This window comes from Lagopus leucura, unplaced genomic scaffold (assembly GCF_019238085.1).
Source record: "Lagopus leucura isolate 7727_CA_CO unplaced genomic scaffold, USGS_WTPT01 Super-Scaffold_100012, whole genome shotgun sequence".
In the NCBI taxonomy this organism is placed as follows: domain Eukaryota; kingdom Metazoa; phylum Chordata; class Aves; order Galliformes; family Phasianidae; genus Lagopus; species Lagopus leucura.
The window spans coordinates 12,554,549-12,573,798 of NW_024962267.1; the positions used below are offsets into that span (position 1 = coordinate 12,554,549).

The 19,250-nt window shown below is 37.7% G+C and overlaps 1 long non-coding RNA gene across 1 annotated transcript in view; it reads right to left on the reverse strand.

Moving 5' to 3' along the window:
* LOC122181919 overlaps positions 1-13,715 on the reverse strand; it is a 109,389-nt gene extending 95,674 nt beyond the window's left edge. The window contains exons 1-4 of the long non-coding RNA XR_006179625.1: positions 13,633-13,715; positions 9,827-10,007; positions 4,483-4,639; positions 1,799-1,984 (exon numbers count right to left, since the gene is read on the reverse strand). This is a non-coding gene — a long non-coding RNA (uncharacterized LOC122181919). The remainder of the gene's footprint in view (positions 1-1,798; positions 1,985-4,482; positions 4,640-9,826; positions 10,008-13,632) is intronic.
* Between the last annotated feature and the right edge of the window lie 5,535 nt (positions 13,716-19,250).

Sequence of the window (19,250 nt, forward strand, 5' to 3'; positions counted from 1 at the left end):
AAAGAAAGAAAGAAAGAAAGAAAGAAAGAAAGAAAGAAAGAAAGAAAAAAGAAATCAGTACATAAAAAAGCAAATGAGATTATGTGCTTAGATTTTAGCAAAACACTTGATAGCAATTGCCAGGGAAACACATAAGAAAAGTGATTTACCTTATTTTGAATGGGAACAATGGTGTGTGGGCTGAGGAAAAACCCAGCTAAAGCACTGTACTTGAAGAACAATAAGGACAGTGGTGAGTGTCCTTGGGGAAAGTGCATCTTAACTAACACTTTCACACTGGTACTGAAGTAGGAGTAACAATGCAAGATGAGAGTAGAAAATGACATTAACTTACTAACAGTAAGGATAAGGAATCAAAAAGGGAAAAGAGCATAAAAGAAATTGCGAAGAGGAGTACAGGATCACAAAATGAGACCCAAACTGACAAATATGAATTCAGAAATACAGGAAAGATGCGCATGGAATAAGACAGCCAGCTGGAAAAAAAGCACTGGAAACTCTACAGTGAATGAAATGCAGATTTTTAGTGGCATAAAGCAGTTGGAGAAGCCAGGCATTTTGGGAAGTTTTCTAAGATATGATGTTGCAGAAAATAGCCACAGCTATCCAGGGCTTTTCCTGCTAAATCAACTATGCAGAACATGGCAGAATTTAATTTTGAACACAAAGGTACTCTAAAGCTATAATTCACACAGAAGTAATTCAAAGAAGTCAGAATCAGATTGCAAGAGAGACTGATTCATTATAAAACTTCAGATAATCTAGTAGAATACGTCAGAAAGGTTACATCTGGGAATCTTGTAATAGTCTGGAAATATTTGAAGGCATTCTGCATAAGACAGAAATGGCTGCTATGTTACTAGTCTGCCTTGCTGGTCCACCAAGCAGAAGAGCAATAAAAAAAGCATACAGATGTCAGCAATTGCTGGTGAAGTACCTGCATTACTTCATAAGAGACTAAGAAATACATTATTTTTCTTCACAGACAGGCTAAGAACAGCAGTTTTCCAACTTCTCTTTCCCTAGGAAGTCTACCTCTGGCTGGGATGAAGAGAGAGTGGGCAGGGGAGGATGCTCTGCTAGCTCTGTGCTCCTGCAGACGGGCACTGGATAGACATGGTGGTGGTCTTGGTTTCTGCCCAAAGGTCCAGCCCTTTCTGCAGCAGCTGCTGCAGCTGAGGCCCACTCTAGGCTAGATTCTGGCCCATTCCCTGTGCTTTGGTGCACGTGTGATGTAAGACACTCAGACCAAGGCTGGATTCCTGACTTTTGATAGCCTCTAAATAAAAGCCTAGGAAGCAGTGGATTGTTAAAAAAAATTCCCCTCGTTTGAAAAGTTGCCAGTAAGCATGGATATTTACCAACTCACTTCTGTTGTGTCTCAGAGTTTCTGTATTTATTTATTAAATACAGAATTTGCATCTCATCTGAAAGTGCACTGTAGCCAAAAAATCATGGCCTCAAACAGTCTTGATATAGCTACCTAACAATGAGAATGAAGATACATTCGCAGGACTTAAGATGAACTACTGAATTTAAGTGGATTTTGTTTTTCTTAAAAACATTTAATATAAAAAATACATACCAGTATCATGAAGGCACATTCTTTCAAAGCAATTATGACAAGTCTCATGTTGTCTAATAACTGGAGGTATTGTGATAGCAATTGTAGAGGGTTTAAAGTTAGTTATGAAGTGTTACTTAGTTTTTCCCTCTCGTATTCCAGAAATAATGTAATATAAAATGAAAAGCAGTAAAGTGTGATGGAACACATACATATTCTAAAACTATGCCCTACCTCATATTTTTGAGAAGATTCTGGGACTCGAGTCATCCATCCAGTCACTGGCAGAAGGATGGGCAGCTGAAGCAGCAGTGGTACACCACTCTAGATATGCTGGTGTGACTGGCTGGTGGGGTTGGGAGCTCACATTCATGCTCTGCGTAGTGCCAGATGTTTTCCAGCTGCATAACAGTTGTAAAGCTGTGAATGAATGGCAAAACATACTTCAACTCACCTTTCAGATTTTTTTTTAGCTTGACTTAAAATTCAAACATCAAACTAAAACGTTCAACTTAATGTTTCAGCTTGACTGCTTGAAAAAATATATTTGTGGATTTACTTTAATGCTAAATTTAAAATAACAATTTTTCTTGCATTGTCTGCACCACTGTCACAGAAAGAATAAAATGCGTGGAAAATATACTCTCATCATTAGTCAACAAACTGATCACACAAACAAACCATCTATACACAGTTCAGATTATAACGTCAATACCAATGACTGAGGTTTTTAGGAGCAGATCCCTCCACTGAGAATATTTACGTATGAGAGAGAACTGAAACAAAATACTGGATCCAGTTTTAGAGCATATCTAGAACCAGCAAAAGCAGTTCATTAATTATAATAGGATTAGTGGATGCCTGAGGAATTGCTTACTTGAAGATAGCCTGATTATAGAGGGATGCTTAGATTTCTTTTTGTGAGAATAGTTTTTCTAGATGATTTTGCCTGGCTTCAGCTCTGTCATCATCAATGTAAATGACATGATTTGAGCCCTTAAAGTTTCTGTCTCTAAGCATAAATTGGACAACTTTTCATGGCCATGAGCTGCACTACAGACATTTCCATGAAATCATACAGCAGCAAGCTTTAAACTTCTTATCGTGTTGCAGAATGAAGTGCTGGCGTCTGTACTCCCACAAAGGAAGTTATCAGTTGCCACAGTTGTGTCCACCTAGCAGGAGACTGCAGGTATAAGGAGGTGTTAGATTGATTTGTTTGTGGCTTGTGCCTGTTTTTCATATGGCTTTGATACAGTTATATTTTTCATTTTCAAAATCTATTTCTTTTTCTTCCTTCCTTCCTTTTTTTTTCTTTTTCTTTCTTTTTTTTTTTTTTAATCTTAGGAAATGTTGGACTCCCACTCATCAAATTTTCTGCAATACATGGTCTTTTAAAATCCAGCCTCACCTGCTATTATCAGTTGTGTCTTTTTTTTTTTTTTTTTTTTTTTTCCTGACAGGCTGCTGGCAATCCAGCTATGTGGCACACAGTGTTTGATATCCCATGACTAAAGCACCTACTGAATTCAGAAACTGGGCTAAATTAGGCCCACAATTTTTAATGAATTTTGAATTATGCAGTTAATCTATTTATGAGTTTTACAACTGTTTCATTCTGAAAGAAAAAAAAGGGAAGAAATGCAAACAGACAGTAAAAAAATGATATCTAGTTATTGGGCCACATGTGGTAGAATGCTGAGATTTTATTTTCTTCTGGAACTACTACCTCTTATAAAGCCCATCCGTCATATGTAATGAGGGCTGTCAGGAATATTTAGCTGAGAAATAGCTACTTGATATGCTAATGGTGGTCCCTTAGTGAATTCATTTGGTTCTGCTGCCTGACATTAATGGTTTTCATAATCTAATGAATGATGTGTGTAATAGAGGTAAGGCCACAGGGAATGACATTCTGAAACTAAGGGAAGTACTATATATGTATTTTATAAACATATGCATTTTTTATATATATACGTTCATGCACACGCACACACACAGACACACACGCATATATTCATAGAACAGAAAATTTTCTCCATAGGGAGAAACTACAAAGGTTAAGCAAAACTCCAATATTGACATTTTATACTGTAAATTCTAAAATATATGTATTCCCAGGACTGCACGAAATACCAAGGAATGCAATAAACAGGAAGACTCCACTTTTACAACTCCTCTGTGCTCTTACTTCAGAAATGGAGACATTGTCCTCCAGTTCCTCTCAAGGACAGCATCCATCCCTGAAAAATTCTGGTGGTAAAAACAGGAAATCCTGAGAAATAACCACAACTGATGGAAGGATGCCATCTTACCCGTATATTTATCTTAAATGGCTTTGGACGAGGTTGGGATTGAATACTAATGAAACAGATGATATTGCATTGCTGAAACCTTCCTCAAGTCCCTGTATTTGTTCTCATGTTCGTACCAACAAGCTACTGTGGCCATCTTTATCTGGCTAACAATGCAGGGAATTTTGGTTCTAAGACTGAACTACAGTCCTGCTTAAAAAATAAAAAAGGGTCGGAAACGCATTTGCTTCTTAAAGAAAATCACTTAACAAGGTAGTTACACTTCTGACAAACCTCAGCTCTTAGATACAACGGAGATTTTCCTGATTTGTATATCTGTCCATTTTAACATGCTGCAGGTATGGATGCTTGCAGATTAATGCCACAGTTTGCCCTGTATTCTAGTAATGCCTGCATTTCTGCAGCCCAACTTTCTGCTGTCTTTCACATGCAGAATATCTGACTGTGGTCTCGATCTTCCAACTAACCCTGAACATTAATTTTTAAAACAAAATTTTTAAGCAAAATAACAAAGATTTGCACTAGAAATAGGCCACAGCATGCACTCCCATACAAACACATTTGTGGAAAAGCATTTCCATAGTGCAGTTCCAGAAACTGTACCGCTGTATTAGCATGGTCCTGTCTTCTCAAGTCCTGGTCTCTCTGTAAGAGTCTGAGTGGCCTCGAGGTAGGACAGATATACATGGCAGGGTGCCTTCTTTGCAGTGCCACAAGGTGTGCCTACCAACACAGTCCAACTGCACAACTGAGTTCACTCCTGAAAAATTAACAAAGTGAGAGCTGATAAATGCCCTTAATAATCTAGGGACATAAAGTAGAAGTGATTTGAGTTCATAGAGGATAGACCTTGCCATTCAAACTCAAGTGCTGTTTCTGCAAAGGAATTACAACACTGCACACCAGAGAGAGCATGATGGTTGTAATACAATTTGATTTTCATGCATTCATCATGTACCTGAAAATGTGCTCCCAAAGCAATGGGTTTGTGCGTGGGCATGAAATATACACTGAAATCTTAACAAAGAGGAATCATTAAATTATAAATTATATCAATTATAAAAGTAGTAAAGGCTGCTACTAGACTGTTTCTTGTGTTTGATCTCATGTTATATGATATTTGTGTTATTTAAACAATTACAGAAGGGTGGAAAAACAAAATTAATGAAATCTGATGAAGAAGAAGAGCTGCAAATACGAAAGAAAAAAGAACTTACAGTATATATCAAGAATAACAGGCAACCCTTGGAGTGATTGAGAGCGAAAGATAAGCGTATCTAGAAAAATTTAATACAAAAGAGATTCAATGGGAGGGAGCGACCTTGCAAAAACAACACTGCCAAACCTCGAGGAGATAACAGATTGGAAACTAGAGATGATTTTGCAGCAATGTAGCAAAGATAAGGGAGCATACGGCATCATTATGCTACAGAGCAGAAAAATAAAATTCCCTTATGTGGCTTTTTAGATGTACGTGTAAATTTACCAGAGATAAACATCTTGGTAAACTGAATGGAATTCAAAGATGAACCACGGAGTCATTAGTATAGTTGGAGGGTTTTACTTAAGAGGGAGGATTAAAAGACTGAATCTTGGTTTGTCTGTGAAGCAAGAAGGGAATCAAACTGTTAAATGTGTGTAAACAAAATGGAAATGGATTGTTTACACAGGAATGTGGAGATACCTGGTTAAGAGAAAGGTGTTTGGAAAATCTCTTTGAATACTTACAATGTATCAGTTATGAAAAAACAAAAAAAACAAAAAAACAAACAGAATCAGTGGAAATCTCACACTAATGGCTAACACAGAAAATTGCAAACTTGGTTATTCCTCAAAGAAGCATTTATACTTTTGGCTTGTACTGTCTTGCTGAAGCTGGTAAAGGGGCCGAGCTGAAATGGACAAACTGGTCTTTTAATCTCGCCTTCTGCAGATGCATGCAAATTATGTTTCTTGGTTTCTTCCCACAGCTCTATTTTTAGGAAACGTGTGCAGATGTGGAGCCTGACTGTCCTGTTTACATTCCTTGAGAACTACTTTATCAAAGTGATGGGACTTCCTATTTTTAGCTACAGTTTTTAGGATGCATTTTGTATAGCAAGATCCTGCTTGGTTGCAGGTGTACCCTGGAACCTCCCAAAGAGCTCTTTTCATAGCTTGTATGGTTTAAAGCCTCTCTTCTCCTTTAAAGTCAAAGTTTTGTAGTTTCACACCTACTTTAAATAGTAACAGGGCTCCAATTTGGTGCTGAATTCCTATTGAAATTGAGAGAGTTAGGTGCTTGGGAGCCATTGTGGGACCATCTTCAGGCTTCTAAATTTACTAAATAACAAATGGTCTAAAGGTTTCTTAAAATTCTGCAGAGATACTTAAGTGTTACTTATGTTAATTAGGTTATTCCAGGTTAAGTCTGCATCTTACACATAAATAATGGCGACAGTATGTTCCTGCTTAAAAAAGGTAATGATCTCAGTAAATCTAATTTCCTGAAAAATTTTAAGTACTCCCTGAAAGATTATTAATGATATTATTTGATTTTTATTTGTCCTTCTACCTGCCAGATGGCACAGTACAGATGGTCCTCTATCATACCATCAGTATTTTTGTTAATTTGAATGAATGCTTTAATTTATAAATCATTTATACTCCATATTTCGTCAGTATTGAATTAGAACTCAGGGTTATCATTTAATATATTGTACCGGTGAAAGAAGCTGTAACAAGATGCCCATCTAACGTTTTCCTCTTTCCAACAGATCATAGCTTTTCTAACTAATCATACTTTATTTCTTAAGGAAATCAAAACCCCCTTTATCAAAAGGGATGCTTCCCTGTGAGGGGCAGGGGAGCCAGGACATCCTTGTTACAGGATCTGATTTTTGTAGTGAGTGGGAGTTTGGTACAGATAAGATCAGAATCCAGGCTTTTCTATATAGCCTGGAATATATATTTCTACTTCAGTAGTGATTTAGGAGGGAGTCTTATGTGACAGTGAAAACATACAAAGTCTCAATCACTCATTTGAAAAGATCTACAGGGTTGACTAGAGAAGAAATATTCTGCAAAGAAAACTTCTGAACACATCAGTAGGCAAATTTGAAGAAGAATCTGCAGAAAAATCAGATAGCTTGAAAAGTAAACAGCAATCGTCATGAGAACAACTAACATCTACTGCATTTGCCTTGGTGAGTTGTTCAGTTTAAACATCTTTTTATTTCAAGAGTAATAAATATAATGGCAGTAGTTTTTGTGCAGCACATACAGGGCATGCAATGAGACAACTTTAGATCCCTTTCCCTTGTGAATTCTCCTGTCTGGAGCTGAGTGGTCACTGTGTCAGAGCAGGGAGAGCCCTTGCCTTACCCACTCTGCTAAAACATTTTCCAAGGGAAGGAACTGCTGCCTTTCATGCTTTTATCAACTGGGTATTTGCTTAGATTTACATTTGTCTTTTCAAGACAGGGTCAACATTCTTTTTCAGTGCAATAGGACTGATTTCAATTGTAGGTCAACCTCAAGCTGATAGAAATGCAGATAAACCACTCCTCCCTCTGGCCCATCCCATGATATTTCCCAGTCATATTCCACCCACATTTCCATAACCATCTCTTCTCTTATAATGCAAGTATAATTTTACTCTCACTCTCTTTCCCACCCAACAAATCATTCTTGCCCTTGCCCAGCTCTTCAGCTCCAAACTGCTCTTTCTTCTTTCTCTTTCACATTTACTTTATTAATTCATTAACCCATAGTAATTTCGACAAGTACATTAACTCCCAATTCATCTCTTTCCAAGTCCTTCATCTGACTCAAATAATCTAAACTTTACAAGCTCTTATTTACCTAAATATAGCTGCAAATATGACTTCCTTGCCTCACCCCTTTGATAATGCCTCTCCTTATGTTGCATTTATCTTGGTTCTCGTTCCCTACTTTTTTTTTTTTTAAACAATGTTTGCCTGTTTTCATCACCTTGCACTTTACCTATCTCCATCCCACCAGCTATTTTTTTTCTAGCCTATGATGCCAGTCATCTTTATCTTTTTGCTAAAGTCTCAAATAAAAACATTAATGCTTTTTGCCATAATATTCCCACCTCCAACCCAGAACAAACTCCTCACAAATAATCAAAGGTCTTGTATTTGTCAGATTTCCCTATTGTATAAAGCCTCCCAAAACCTGACATTAATTTTCCCATTGTGCAAAATAATTTGCCTATCTTGCTAATGAAAATGTTTTTAGGATGTTCTCATGTTCTCCTCTAAAATAATAATTCAATTTTATATTTTCATGGTAAATATTAGAGGCAGTATTCATACTGTTCTTGTTTGCATTTGTACCAAGGCAGAAGAAGAAAGGAACAATCCAGACCACCGTCCCTAGATGTTGTGATAAATATACGTATTAATTTCAACCTTAGCATGAAATGAATGGTTGTCATTTGAGTTCAGGTGAAGTTCCAAGTGATCTTTACCCTTCCCCACACTGGATTGTCCATCTAAGCTATTTTTACAGCAATTTCCAATATTTTCTTCCTATTACTTGATAGCCTTTCAATTGCCAGGTATAATCTAAGCAAAAAAACCTCGTATTTCCATTATTTATTATAAGACATTGCTAAGGGGGAAAGCTCCTTTTTCCCCAAATGTACATAAACCAGACACATTTATAATTAAATTTACATGCAGCCTAGAAAGGCATAGCTAGTCCATGCTATTCATGGTGCAGAATATGCACTGTCAGAGTGCAAAAAATGCAAGTTGTAGCATTTGCTTTAGATTCAGATTGTTACATAAAATATAGACCAACTAATCACAGGAGTGTTATGTAGGCATACATACCCTGTTGTCATATATACTTTACATTTGCAGAGCCAAAGTGACACTTCTAAACAATTTAAACTGTAAGTCCCATATGCTGAATTCATGAAATCATTCCCTGATGAAATTTAAATGAAAATCTCATTAATACCCAGTGAGGCAGAGGCACATACAAGAGAATCCCACTGGTTGTTTTACTGTGGCATCTGCCATAGACATGAAAATAAATTAAAGATTATTTTCAAGCACATGAGTAGAGGGTGGATAGATAATTATCTTGGGGCATGCTGATGAGGGGCATTTACACCACGCATTCAGAACTGCAGCTGGAAGTGATGGTGAGAGCTGACTGTGACACCTTGAAGACCCCTAGCAAGCTGTCAGTGAGTTTGAAATTTCATTCTCAGGATCTTGTATCAAGTTGTTGGTTATTTTCTTCACGTAATTATAACTTAAAAAAACTCTCCTTGCGATGTTTTACTCTCTAAAGTACAGTAGGATAAAAGGAGTGATTTCCATGATCTTACACATGACAGTGCACGATCACTTGCTGTGCAATAAACACAATATGTTGCTAATAGGTAATTTGAAGTTATTTAGCCTTTGTACTCATTTGAGTTTAATTGCATGTATGTGAAAACTTATTTCAGTGTGATCCTTAGAGAGGTAGCCATGTGATGCTTACTAGCAGAACTGTACTTTTAGAGTACTTAATGTATGTTTAGTTTTCCTTCTGATTCATATCGCGCTGGAAAATTTCATTAGAAGCAACTAGCCAACATATATCTAACCACTTCTGTACCTGTGAAGTGTCACAAAATGCTAGAAAAATTCAGGAAATGTGCTGTAGTGCCTACTCACCACACTCCACCACCTAGCACTAAAATGTAAACTCTGCAGAGGAGAAGAAAAATAAGCCTTAGACCTGAGAGTAATAAGAATGAGAGTTATTCCAGACATGAACAAATGTTGACACTTCTAGTGTGAAGAAAATGTGCTATTACAAAAGAAATGTCATATATGGTTTCAGAAAGCAAACAAGCAAACAAAACTAAAAGCACAGGATATGAATTTGTTACTGCATTCACAGTATTATTATATGAATTCTTAAACTAATTTGTGGTTACCTGATGAAGAGAGAGGAAAAAACTGTCTTATCTCTGGCATGTCACCTTTCATTAAAATAGTGTTTGTCTGAGATTCTCTTATTTGCAGTTGCTCATCTGTTAAATTGGAAGTTTTAATTCTTCACAGTTTGTCACCTTTTAAATTCTGGTCTGTTGACACTTCCTCACAAAGCAGAAAAGGCTGAAAATGAAAATTAAAAAAAAAAAAATTAACAGAGAGGGCAACTAAAGAAATTGTTCTTGGCTTCTTTGCACACTCTATTAGATGGCTCTAAGAGCCTCAGGTAGATGGACACCACGATACAATTTCTGGTAATGAATAATTTCTGCTTTAGAAATTCCAGTACCTCACTCTTTGAAAATTGAGAATATTGTAGGTTTGACTTATTTACACTGGGGATTTAGCTTTTTTTTTTTTTTTTTTTTCCCCCAAATCTCCATTTACTAAAAGGAATAGAGCAAATCAGTGATTCTGAACTACACATGAGGCAGCACCAGTAACACTTGCCCTGTTCGCAATTTGAAAGCAAGTGTGCCTTAGCTGCTTTGCCAATCTTCTACAGGAGTTAATTCAGATGTCTGTCTTCTTTCCTCAGCCTGGTGTTCCCATATTGCTTCTCAGCACTGCAGGCCATGGGCTGGAATTACAGCTTAATATAGTGATGCTGGATGAATTCTTGTTTTGCATGGAGATATTTCCCCATTCTGTGCAAATGCAAACATCTGCAACTATTGCAACGAAGGTACTTCAGTAATGGGCTTGGCCCAGCAGCAGGAAAAAATCTGAAAGGTTCCAATTTCACCCTGTCTTTGGAGCACGGGTAAACCTGGATCATTCAAATCAGATAAGGAAGCGTGAGATTTCACACCAACAAATCCTGAATGGAAAACACAGATCACCTGAAAATGCACGGCAGGTCTGGCTGCATTGTTGCTTCTCATCTTCATCAAATTTTAATGACTCTGTTGGTGAAATGCAACAAAACACTAATTCCTGATAAGAAAGACTCATTTCTGAAAGTCAGTTTAAAGCTGCTTCCTCTCCTCTTTCTATTAAAACCAGGGAAAAAAAAATCCCAGTCAGAAATGGGTTTCAGCTAGCTAGACAACTATATGCATGGATGTGCAAAGTAATTACTGAAAGTGTAACTTTTAGGCATAATAGAAAGCCTGATCTCACCGCAGACATAGCATTGCATGCACAGGGCAAGAGTGTAGCACTCCTAACAGTATGAAATACATAAGGGGAGTGATGAGAGAAGACAAAAAGGCATTCATTTTTATTTACCTATTAATTTTAAGTTTCTGTAAAGAAGCTGAATAATTCAGGCAGTAAAGGGAAGTGTCCTATAGCTCTTTATCAATAGCATAGGTACATTGCATGGAAAATTCTCATGATAGCCACGTTTTCACATGATGAGAAGATTGAAAGTAAAAAATAGAAATGGAGGCCTCACTTCGACAGGAATTGCATTCATTTAAAAGGATGGTGGTAAACAGGGGAAAACATATCTGTTTAAATTTCCTCTCAGGAGCTTGCACAATCCAACTAAACTGACCCAGATCACATCATCAGACCACACACAAATCTCTGCAGCTCAGATCTATTGGTTCTTGCTTTGGCAGCCATTCAACAGGATTCTTTCCTTGAAGGACAAGCTGAGATAATCTGTAATGAGCTTAATGAAAAAATGCATAGCACAGAGCTACACAGAACATAATGTTTAGAGCACTTTTAAATTTCTGTTTAGCACCTACACATCCACATATTTTCCTTTGATTTGTATGGTTTCCAGATGGGATTAGACTGATAGCTTTAGGAATGGCTGTACAAAAGATATTTCCTTGACCATAACTAATATGGAATTTAATAACAACCAATTCTTTGACAAAATTAATTGCAATACCACTTCAACCTTCATTACTGCTGTACTTTTCCTGTCACAATGAAGGATCAGATTACCTCCCTAAAATGCATGCTGCTGGCAAATAGAGAATGGAAAGTATTCACTGGCTGCATTACCAATTGCTTACTTAGAACCAAACTCAAAATGCCCCCTAGGTGTTTAAAATGCATATAAGATGTGACAGTGGGTAGCTAGCTGCTAGCCAGATGTTTCACGCTAACAGTACTAAATAAATAAATAAAAAATAATAATGAGGAAGAAATATCTACAGCAGTGGGAAAAACAATAATCCTCTCCCCATAAATCTAAAGTTAGAAAAAAATAATAAAAAAAAAATGCAATCATTGAGCTGGATTTATTTTTCCAGTTTGACTGTGAATTTATCTTACTGCACTTTAAAACCTAAATACTTAAAATAAGTAAAATGAGAGGGATGCTACTGGTTTTGATGAGACTTGCTTTACAAAAAAGATTCAAAACATTGACTCAGTAATCTATCTATTAATCAAGGAGAAGTGATACTTTCATTTCCCACGTAGTGGCTTAAAACCCTTCTTTATTCTTGTACTAGACTAGTAGAGTGGCAGTACACATTTTGGTGATAAGGTTCATTGTCTTGACATTTTCCTAGCTGTTTAAATAGAGTTTTGATATATGTAGTTTTTTAAATAAGTAGAATACGTAATTTTGGCTGTGGTTATGACACACTGCTGATAAGATCAAGCAAGAAGCCTCTTCTATGATTCCTGAATTTATTTACTTAGGTTTAAAATTATAAATGATGCTTATCAAAGACCTTAGGCACCATAACACGCCATTAATATTACAATAAAATCTCAACAGTATTAAACTAATCACTCAGTCCGACAGCCTCCTACAGAGAAACCTTCTCATTCATTCCTTGTGGGAAGAAAACCCTCAATCCTGCCTGCAAAACATTCTCGAAGAAAGTCTAAAGTCACTTGAGCCCAAAATAAATCAAAGTATGGAAAGAAAGTAACTTTAGAAACTGGAACTTTTACAGAAACAACTTGCTATGTGCTTCCCTGCTTTTTACCAGGAGGAGTGCTTTGGGATCCCAATTGCCTACTGTTTAATATTTGCTTTTTCCTTTGAATTAGTCCTGGGTAGATCTCCTTCAGGGCAGCTTGCTGAGATATATGCACAACTGGTATGATTTGCCTTGGATTTAATCGTCTGCTCGCTTGTGAGCATTTGCATGAGCACATCTTTTGTTGGAATGTATGTTTCTTCTTATGTTTGAGTCTTTCAGCCTGGAGGCTGGACCAACACTTGATACTGCAGATGATCACACATCTTTAAAGATGGTATATATTTTGGATAAAATTATTATTTGGATTTTCATCATACAAGTCAATCAAAGTAAAGGCATTTTGGGGGTATTAAATCACAGCTATTTGTTACACCTATGTTGCTGATTTTCTGAAAAGACAAAAAAATGCAGTCAAAGATTAAGAGAATTTCCTACACAAATTTATCAAATCCTTGGATGACTTGCTAGTATGAGAAGAACAAGAAAGAGTGCTCTCATTTGTTTCACTGGTCTATGTATACAGGGACTTTTCCTCTTTTCGTTAAAACATTTGGCATGGAAGATCAGTCTCTGTTTTTGACTGCTTTAGTTGTAAAGACTGAATTTTTTAACAGGGGTAAGCAGAGGTAGCTTCATTTGTTGGCTCATCATATGCATCTTCCTGAATGACATTTATTACTTCTGTGTGAATCTGAATGACTTCAGTCATTGCCAGAAAGCTATACTGTAAGGATACGCAGCTGGTCTCTCTTCATTTTTTTTCTTAATTTGCTACTTTAAGTAACACTGCACTAAAATCAGAAAAGCACATGTGATGCTTTTCAGAGCCAAAACATTCTACTTACAACAGAACTTGTTGGCAACATTGACATTCACAGGTGAGGTCTTCTTCTTCCACTATACACATTTTCCAATTAATGAATCAGATGAACACAGTGGGGAAATCTATAAAACCTATGAATGAAGCAGGATTAGATTTCAGTTGTGTTCCTTTAAACTTGCTATCAGATTTCACTGCCCTCTGGGAACAGTTTTAAAAGCTGCAGACAAATAGTACAGAATTTGGGCTGCTGACAAGCAAGGGATTCATTAGGGAATGCATTCAGTCCCACAGAAACTTGCATCTTTTCTGAGTAGCGTTTTGGATTTCATTCAGGTGGGAAGGAAACCAGGCTGAGTTTTCAGTATCAGCCACGTGAATGAGGACCAGAGAAATTTCAGAAACATTGCTGTGGGTTCCTTTTGACCCAAGCAAGGAGGAAGCAGATCAAGAAATCCACAGGGTGGTGCTGATATTACATTCCTGATACTTCCACTATTTGATTCCTTTAGAGGCTGTCTTCTCTTGGCACTGGCTGAGCCAGAGATGTTTTGTTAATCATAATCATCACTAATTTCCTTTCCTGCTGATAGCTGCATGGTAGTTTTGCTGCTGTCACTCTATAGTAATGAAATGTCATTGCAGGTGGTACAAAATGTGGCAAAGTTAAGCAGCTGGGGACAAACTGACTTCTCAGTTACAGCAGTTTGATGGCATGGATTAATTTTAGAGGAGTCGCCTCTGTTTTCTCAGAGAGATTTCCTTTTGCTCTTGCTCAAAGGGTATCACATCAACGATCTATTCGATCTCACCAGCTCGGTTTTTCTGTGGAGGATAGGTTAGCATTTGTGCCATACTCGTCTCATCACTCCTTGCTAACTCAATCTTTTCTAGTCACTGAAACTCTCTTCATAGGAGATGAAAGCAACCCAGCCTGCTGAGGCAACCTTGCGTGCCCCACAAATGGGTGAGGGAACACAATTTGCACATCTTCCCCCCTTACATGGGTGAAGAGAGCAGAGGAGGAGCTATACCCTATGTCACAGCTATCTTCCATGTTATCTCCTTTTGCAGTGGTGCCCTTATCTGCACTGAGTCCAACTGCTCCTTTCAGTTAACAGATGAAGTCAGGGCTACCAGAATCTGTTCATGGAAAGCTCAAGCACAGAAAGAAAAAAAGGGAAAAAAAGAAAACCCAAAACTCTGTGTCATAGAATTGCAAAGCAACAATTATAATCCTAATATTAATTATCTCATCTCAAATGATTTCCCAGGGCACTTAATTTCTGAAGGACTCTTTCATTTGGCAAGCAATGTTTAAAGGGAAAAATTCACTGCACTGCTTTTATAGTAGCCACCACAGCCTGGAATTTTTTCAGGTGAATTTCAAGTGCTGGTTCATCATGTCCACTGTGGGAATAATATACCAGGGGACTTCATTTCCACAGCAATATTGCTCACTAGCTTCTGTGCAGAGAGAACACACTTCTAATGGTGCTATAGAAACCTCCTGGGCCATTTTATGGAGTCATTGCACTCAATCTATGCTTAGAAAAATATTGCTCTCTTGCAAAGCAAATAAAACCAAGAAAAAAAGCTTATAGTGAGACCATATATCTTTTTATCCAATTTTCTATGCAGATCAATACAAACTGTTCATGTTGATTGAATGTTATAATTCTTTGCCCAGTTCACATCAAAACCATAAAACTTAATACACTGAAAGTCACCCAATCTTGCTTTAAATGTCAAACTTTCTTCTTTTGTAGTGCATTAATTAATCATGCCGTCTACTCGGTAGATAGGAACCATCATTTACATTCCCATTTGCACAATCTCGGAGAGCTTGTTAGATGAATTCACATTTTGGAACTTTCCTGAAGTTTCATTATGATGGCAGCAGAGCTTGGTAGTTTGCTTCCTATATCCCTCTTAGGTCAAAAGATTACAGTCCTCATAGGAAAAATGTATTCTGAAGCTGGATTATACAATATTATGGAAGAACTATTGTATTTTCCACAGAAAATAGTAAACACGGAGCCTCTTTAAAATATCTGTGAAACACTTTTCTACCAGAATGAAGGGCCAGCACTCCCCTCCCTTTCTTTTTCTTCTTTCTGCTTTTGCTATTTAGAAGAGCAAATTAACAAGCAACAGTAGGAAATGCTATAGGCAAAGCAGAGCCTAACTTGGGAAAGAAATGAAGCTCGAAGATCTCTTGAATCTTCTTCTATACTCATTCTCTGTAATTATTTTCTACATTGTAGACTCAACCCTCATCTTTAAGATTTCAGATATTTTGACTATTTAACTACCTTCCACCTACAAGTGTGCACACTTAGTTTCTTCAAGCTCTTGTACACTAGGACATGGCTGGTGGAAAGAGAAGTAGACATTACTGAGTAGTGAATGAGATACAGTGAGTAAATACACGACTGTTGACAAGGTGCACATCCAAACTTACAGTGGTTCCACAACAGAATGGTGATTATAGATATGTATATTTAATCCCACAGGTATCTGCTCCTGGAGCTTTCTGACATACTTAAGTTCAAGTTCTTCCCAGCTGTGTCTCTACCCTAGAGAAGTAAGCCCCTTTTTGTTAGTGTGATTTTCTTTCCCAGCCTTTGCACCTCTTTGATAATGCTAAACACAACTCCTAAGGTTATCTGGGTTCATAAAACCTTTCCTTTTGTGGCCATTTGAAGGAAAGATGCTTCCCCCTCTACAGCACTCATCAAATCAAATCATGTGAGGGATTCCCATCTGCTTCATGATAGTTTATGCTGTCGGATGCTCCCAAAGTTGAATGTGAAATAGCTTACTTTCAATATTCAAATAAAAATCTCCCCTCTTTCAGGAGATCACTTTGGACTCCCTGGGATGGAGTAGTGTGGCAGCACTTCACGAATGCCTTTTCTTAAGAAAAGGCTCCAATAAAAATCTTAGTTAAAAGCCTCTATTAAAAGCTTTCAGGGAGAAATGTGCCTTGTGTGGCCCTCTGAAGCCTGACGAAACACACCAGAGTGATTTGCAGCACAGGGATGCACAAGTTCCATGGTGAATGTTAATTGTCATCATGGCAAAGTCTCTGCCTCTATTTTATTTTTTTATGGTGAACATTTTGTGGGCAATGAACCACAGGAAATAACTGCTACTGATTATAATGAAAACACTGAAACCTCTTAAATTATGGCACCAGGGAAGAGCAGCACTGATGTAATTACTATGTTAATGATCAAGTAATACTTAAGTACTCCTGTGTGATTTTCTAGTATTTTTTAGTACTCACCTCTAATGTCCTGTGGAGGGTTTAAGAGCTGTTGCCATTCTCCTGCTGGGTGCCCTTGCAGAGAGTTTGATGGCTGCTGCTAGTCCTGTTTAGGTCTCACAGCAGGGGCCAGAATTCCCATCGCTCCCACTGCCACATTGATCTTCTTGTGCATTGCATTGTGGAGTTGGCCACAGTCCCCTCTTACAGCCCCTTTGCTGTAGAAGTCCAAAGCGATGCCAGAGCCTCGATTAGGTTAGGTCTTTTCATAGGAGACAGTCTCATTATTCCTGTCCCTGAGACCTTTTACACTGAAGGCAGGGCTGAGAGTCAAAAGGCAAAGAATCAGCAAGGCCAATTTTGTGATCACTGCAGCCACAACACCGTGTGCTCCTGAACTTTTGCTACATTACATGCAATTCTTGATATATCTTTTGAAAACAGTCAGTAATTTTTAATGAAGAGTATTAATGTATCTAGAGAGATCTTTTGAGATGGAAAAATAGAATGCAATTGCAATTTGAATCTGACAGCTTTTTGTCCAGGGCATCTGTCACAAAGCTACCTTAACACCAACTGCCCCTCACCTATCTGAAAACTGTGAGCTGGAGGCTAATAATTATTTACTTGGAAAATGTTAAACAGATATTACTAAAATTAATTTTCTTTAATCCAAGAAACATTTCTGAAGATGGGAGGCTGCAGATGTTGCTTCTTCCGCTTCATTATTTTGTTCCCTGTTTTATTTAAAGAAGCTCTCCCTGTGATCTAGTGATACAGTAATAAGATTGGGAAATCACAATATTGAATCTACAAGCAGATCACATGTTAAGGAATTTTACTTTTAAATTAGTGTTGTAAAGTCCTAGACCAGAATATTATTATGTTTTACTGCTGCTTATGGCTAGAACCGTCACATATCTGCTGTGGTTGCTAAGGTGGATGACAACCACATGCACCATGTAGTCTTCCTAACTCTGATAAACATCCCTCAAACAAATCCTGTTTATCAAGGCTCATGAAGCTATCCAGAGTTTGGCTCACCAGGACTGTGTGTACAAAGAGACCAAGTAAATTATGAGCCATGATTTATAATTGCTTTTCTGGTTTGAAGGAACAAGCCACAGCCCTATGAACATGCCTGAATAGCAGAGCCTGGTACTCCGATTTTGGTAGAGCATGCAACAAACTGGCAATCTTTTGCCCTCTACAGAGGAAATAAACAGATACAAAAAGTATAGAGCAAACTGAACCAATGATACAATTTGTTAAAGAGGCTGCATACTCAGGTTTCACAGTTTAATCATTACTTAAAAAGGTGACAGCAGGAAAAGAGATGTTAACGAAGAAGCCAATAGCCCACCCCTAGGCTGAGCAGTCTAGGAAGGTTTATGGCTAATTAACATTAACTGGAAGTAGTCATTGCAAGCTGCCCTGCAGCATTTCTGTCTTTCTTCCTCATATACGACTCTTCTGTCCCTGATTATCCATATTCTGATACAATGATAGCATTTAGTGACTGTGGAGGCAGTCGAGTACATGGCCTCCTCTGGGATCAAGAAGGAAGGAGACCTTCTCCCTATGAGACTGAGAAACAGAAAGCAGAGATGAAAAAGCAACAGAATCACCAGGCAAGAACGTTCATGAAATTAACACCAATGTGAAAAAGAGAGAAAAAAAGAATCAATAATAGTGGCATGTAGTTCTGAAATTTAAGATCATGAAGAGTTTAACTGATCAGTTTAGGGACAGTGAGAAAATAATCTAACAAGTTTTCTTAATGACTCATATCTGTCCAAGACTGAGAATCTTTAATAGTTCAGCAAGAATGATTATTATGTGCCTACGTCATAGAGGAGAGAGGTCAGGAACTTTAAGTCAGATTTCTACTGTTCCTGCTCAAGCTCAACAGCCAAGCAGCTCTATCACACCACCCTACCTGTAGTCCGAATTTGCTGGAAGAGTACCTGGCACTTATCATCCATACATCTGTCTACAGTTCCACTTCTTTTAACCAAAGTCCTTATGTGTCCTTGACCAAAGAGAATTTGGCTAGACACCTGACAAGACATATTACCCTACAGACATATCTTTTCTGACTATTCCCTTCATGGCTGTTGGGTATGTAGCTTGGCAGCAATTTCTGATGGGTGATATTCACTGCTTCTGTCCTCTGCAGGCCAACGCCAGCACATTCTGGAGGAACAAGTAACCCCAAAAAACAGCTGAGCAACACACCAGATCACAAGCAAGATACTGGTGATATTTTCTTACGACCAAAAATAGTAGTTTGAGGACAAGTGTTTAAGAGTGCTAAATAACAAATGAAATTAGTGTTGCTGTAGCTAGCAATAACTGTCTTTGTTTCTCTA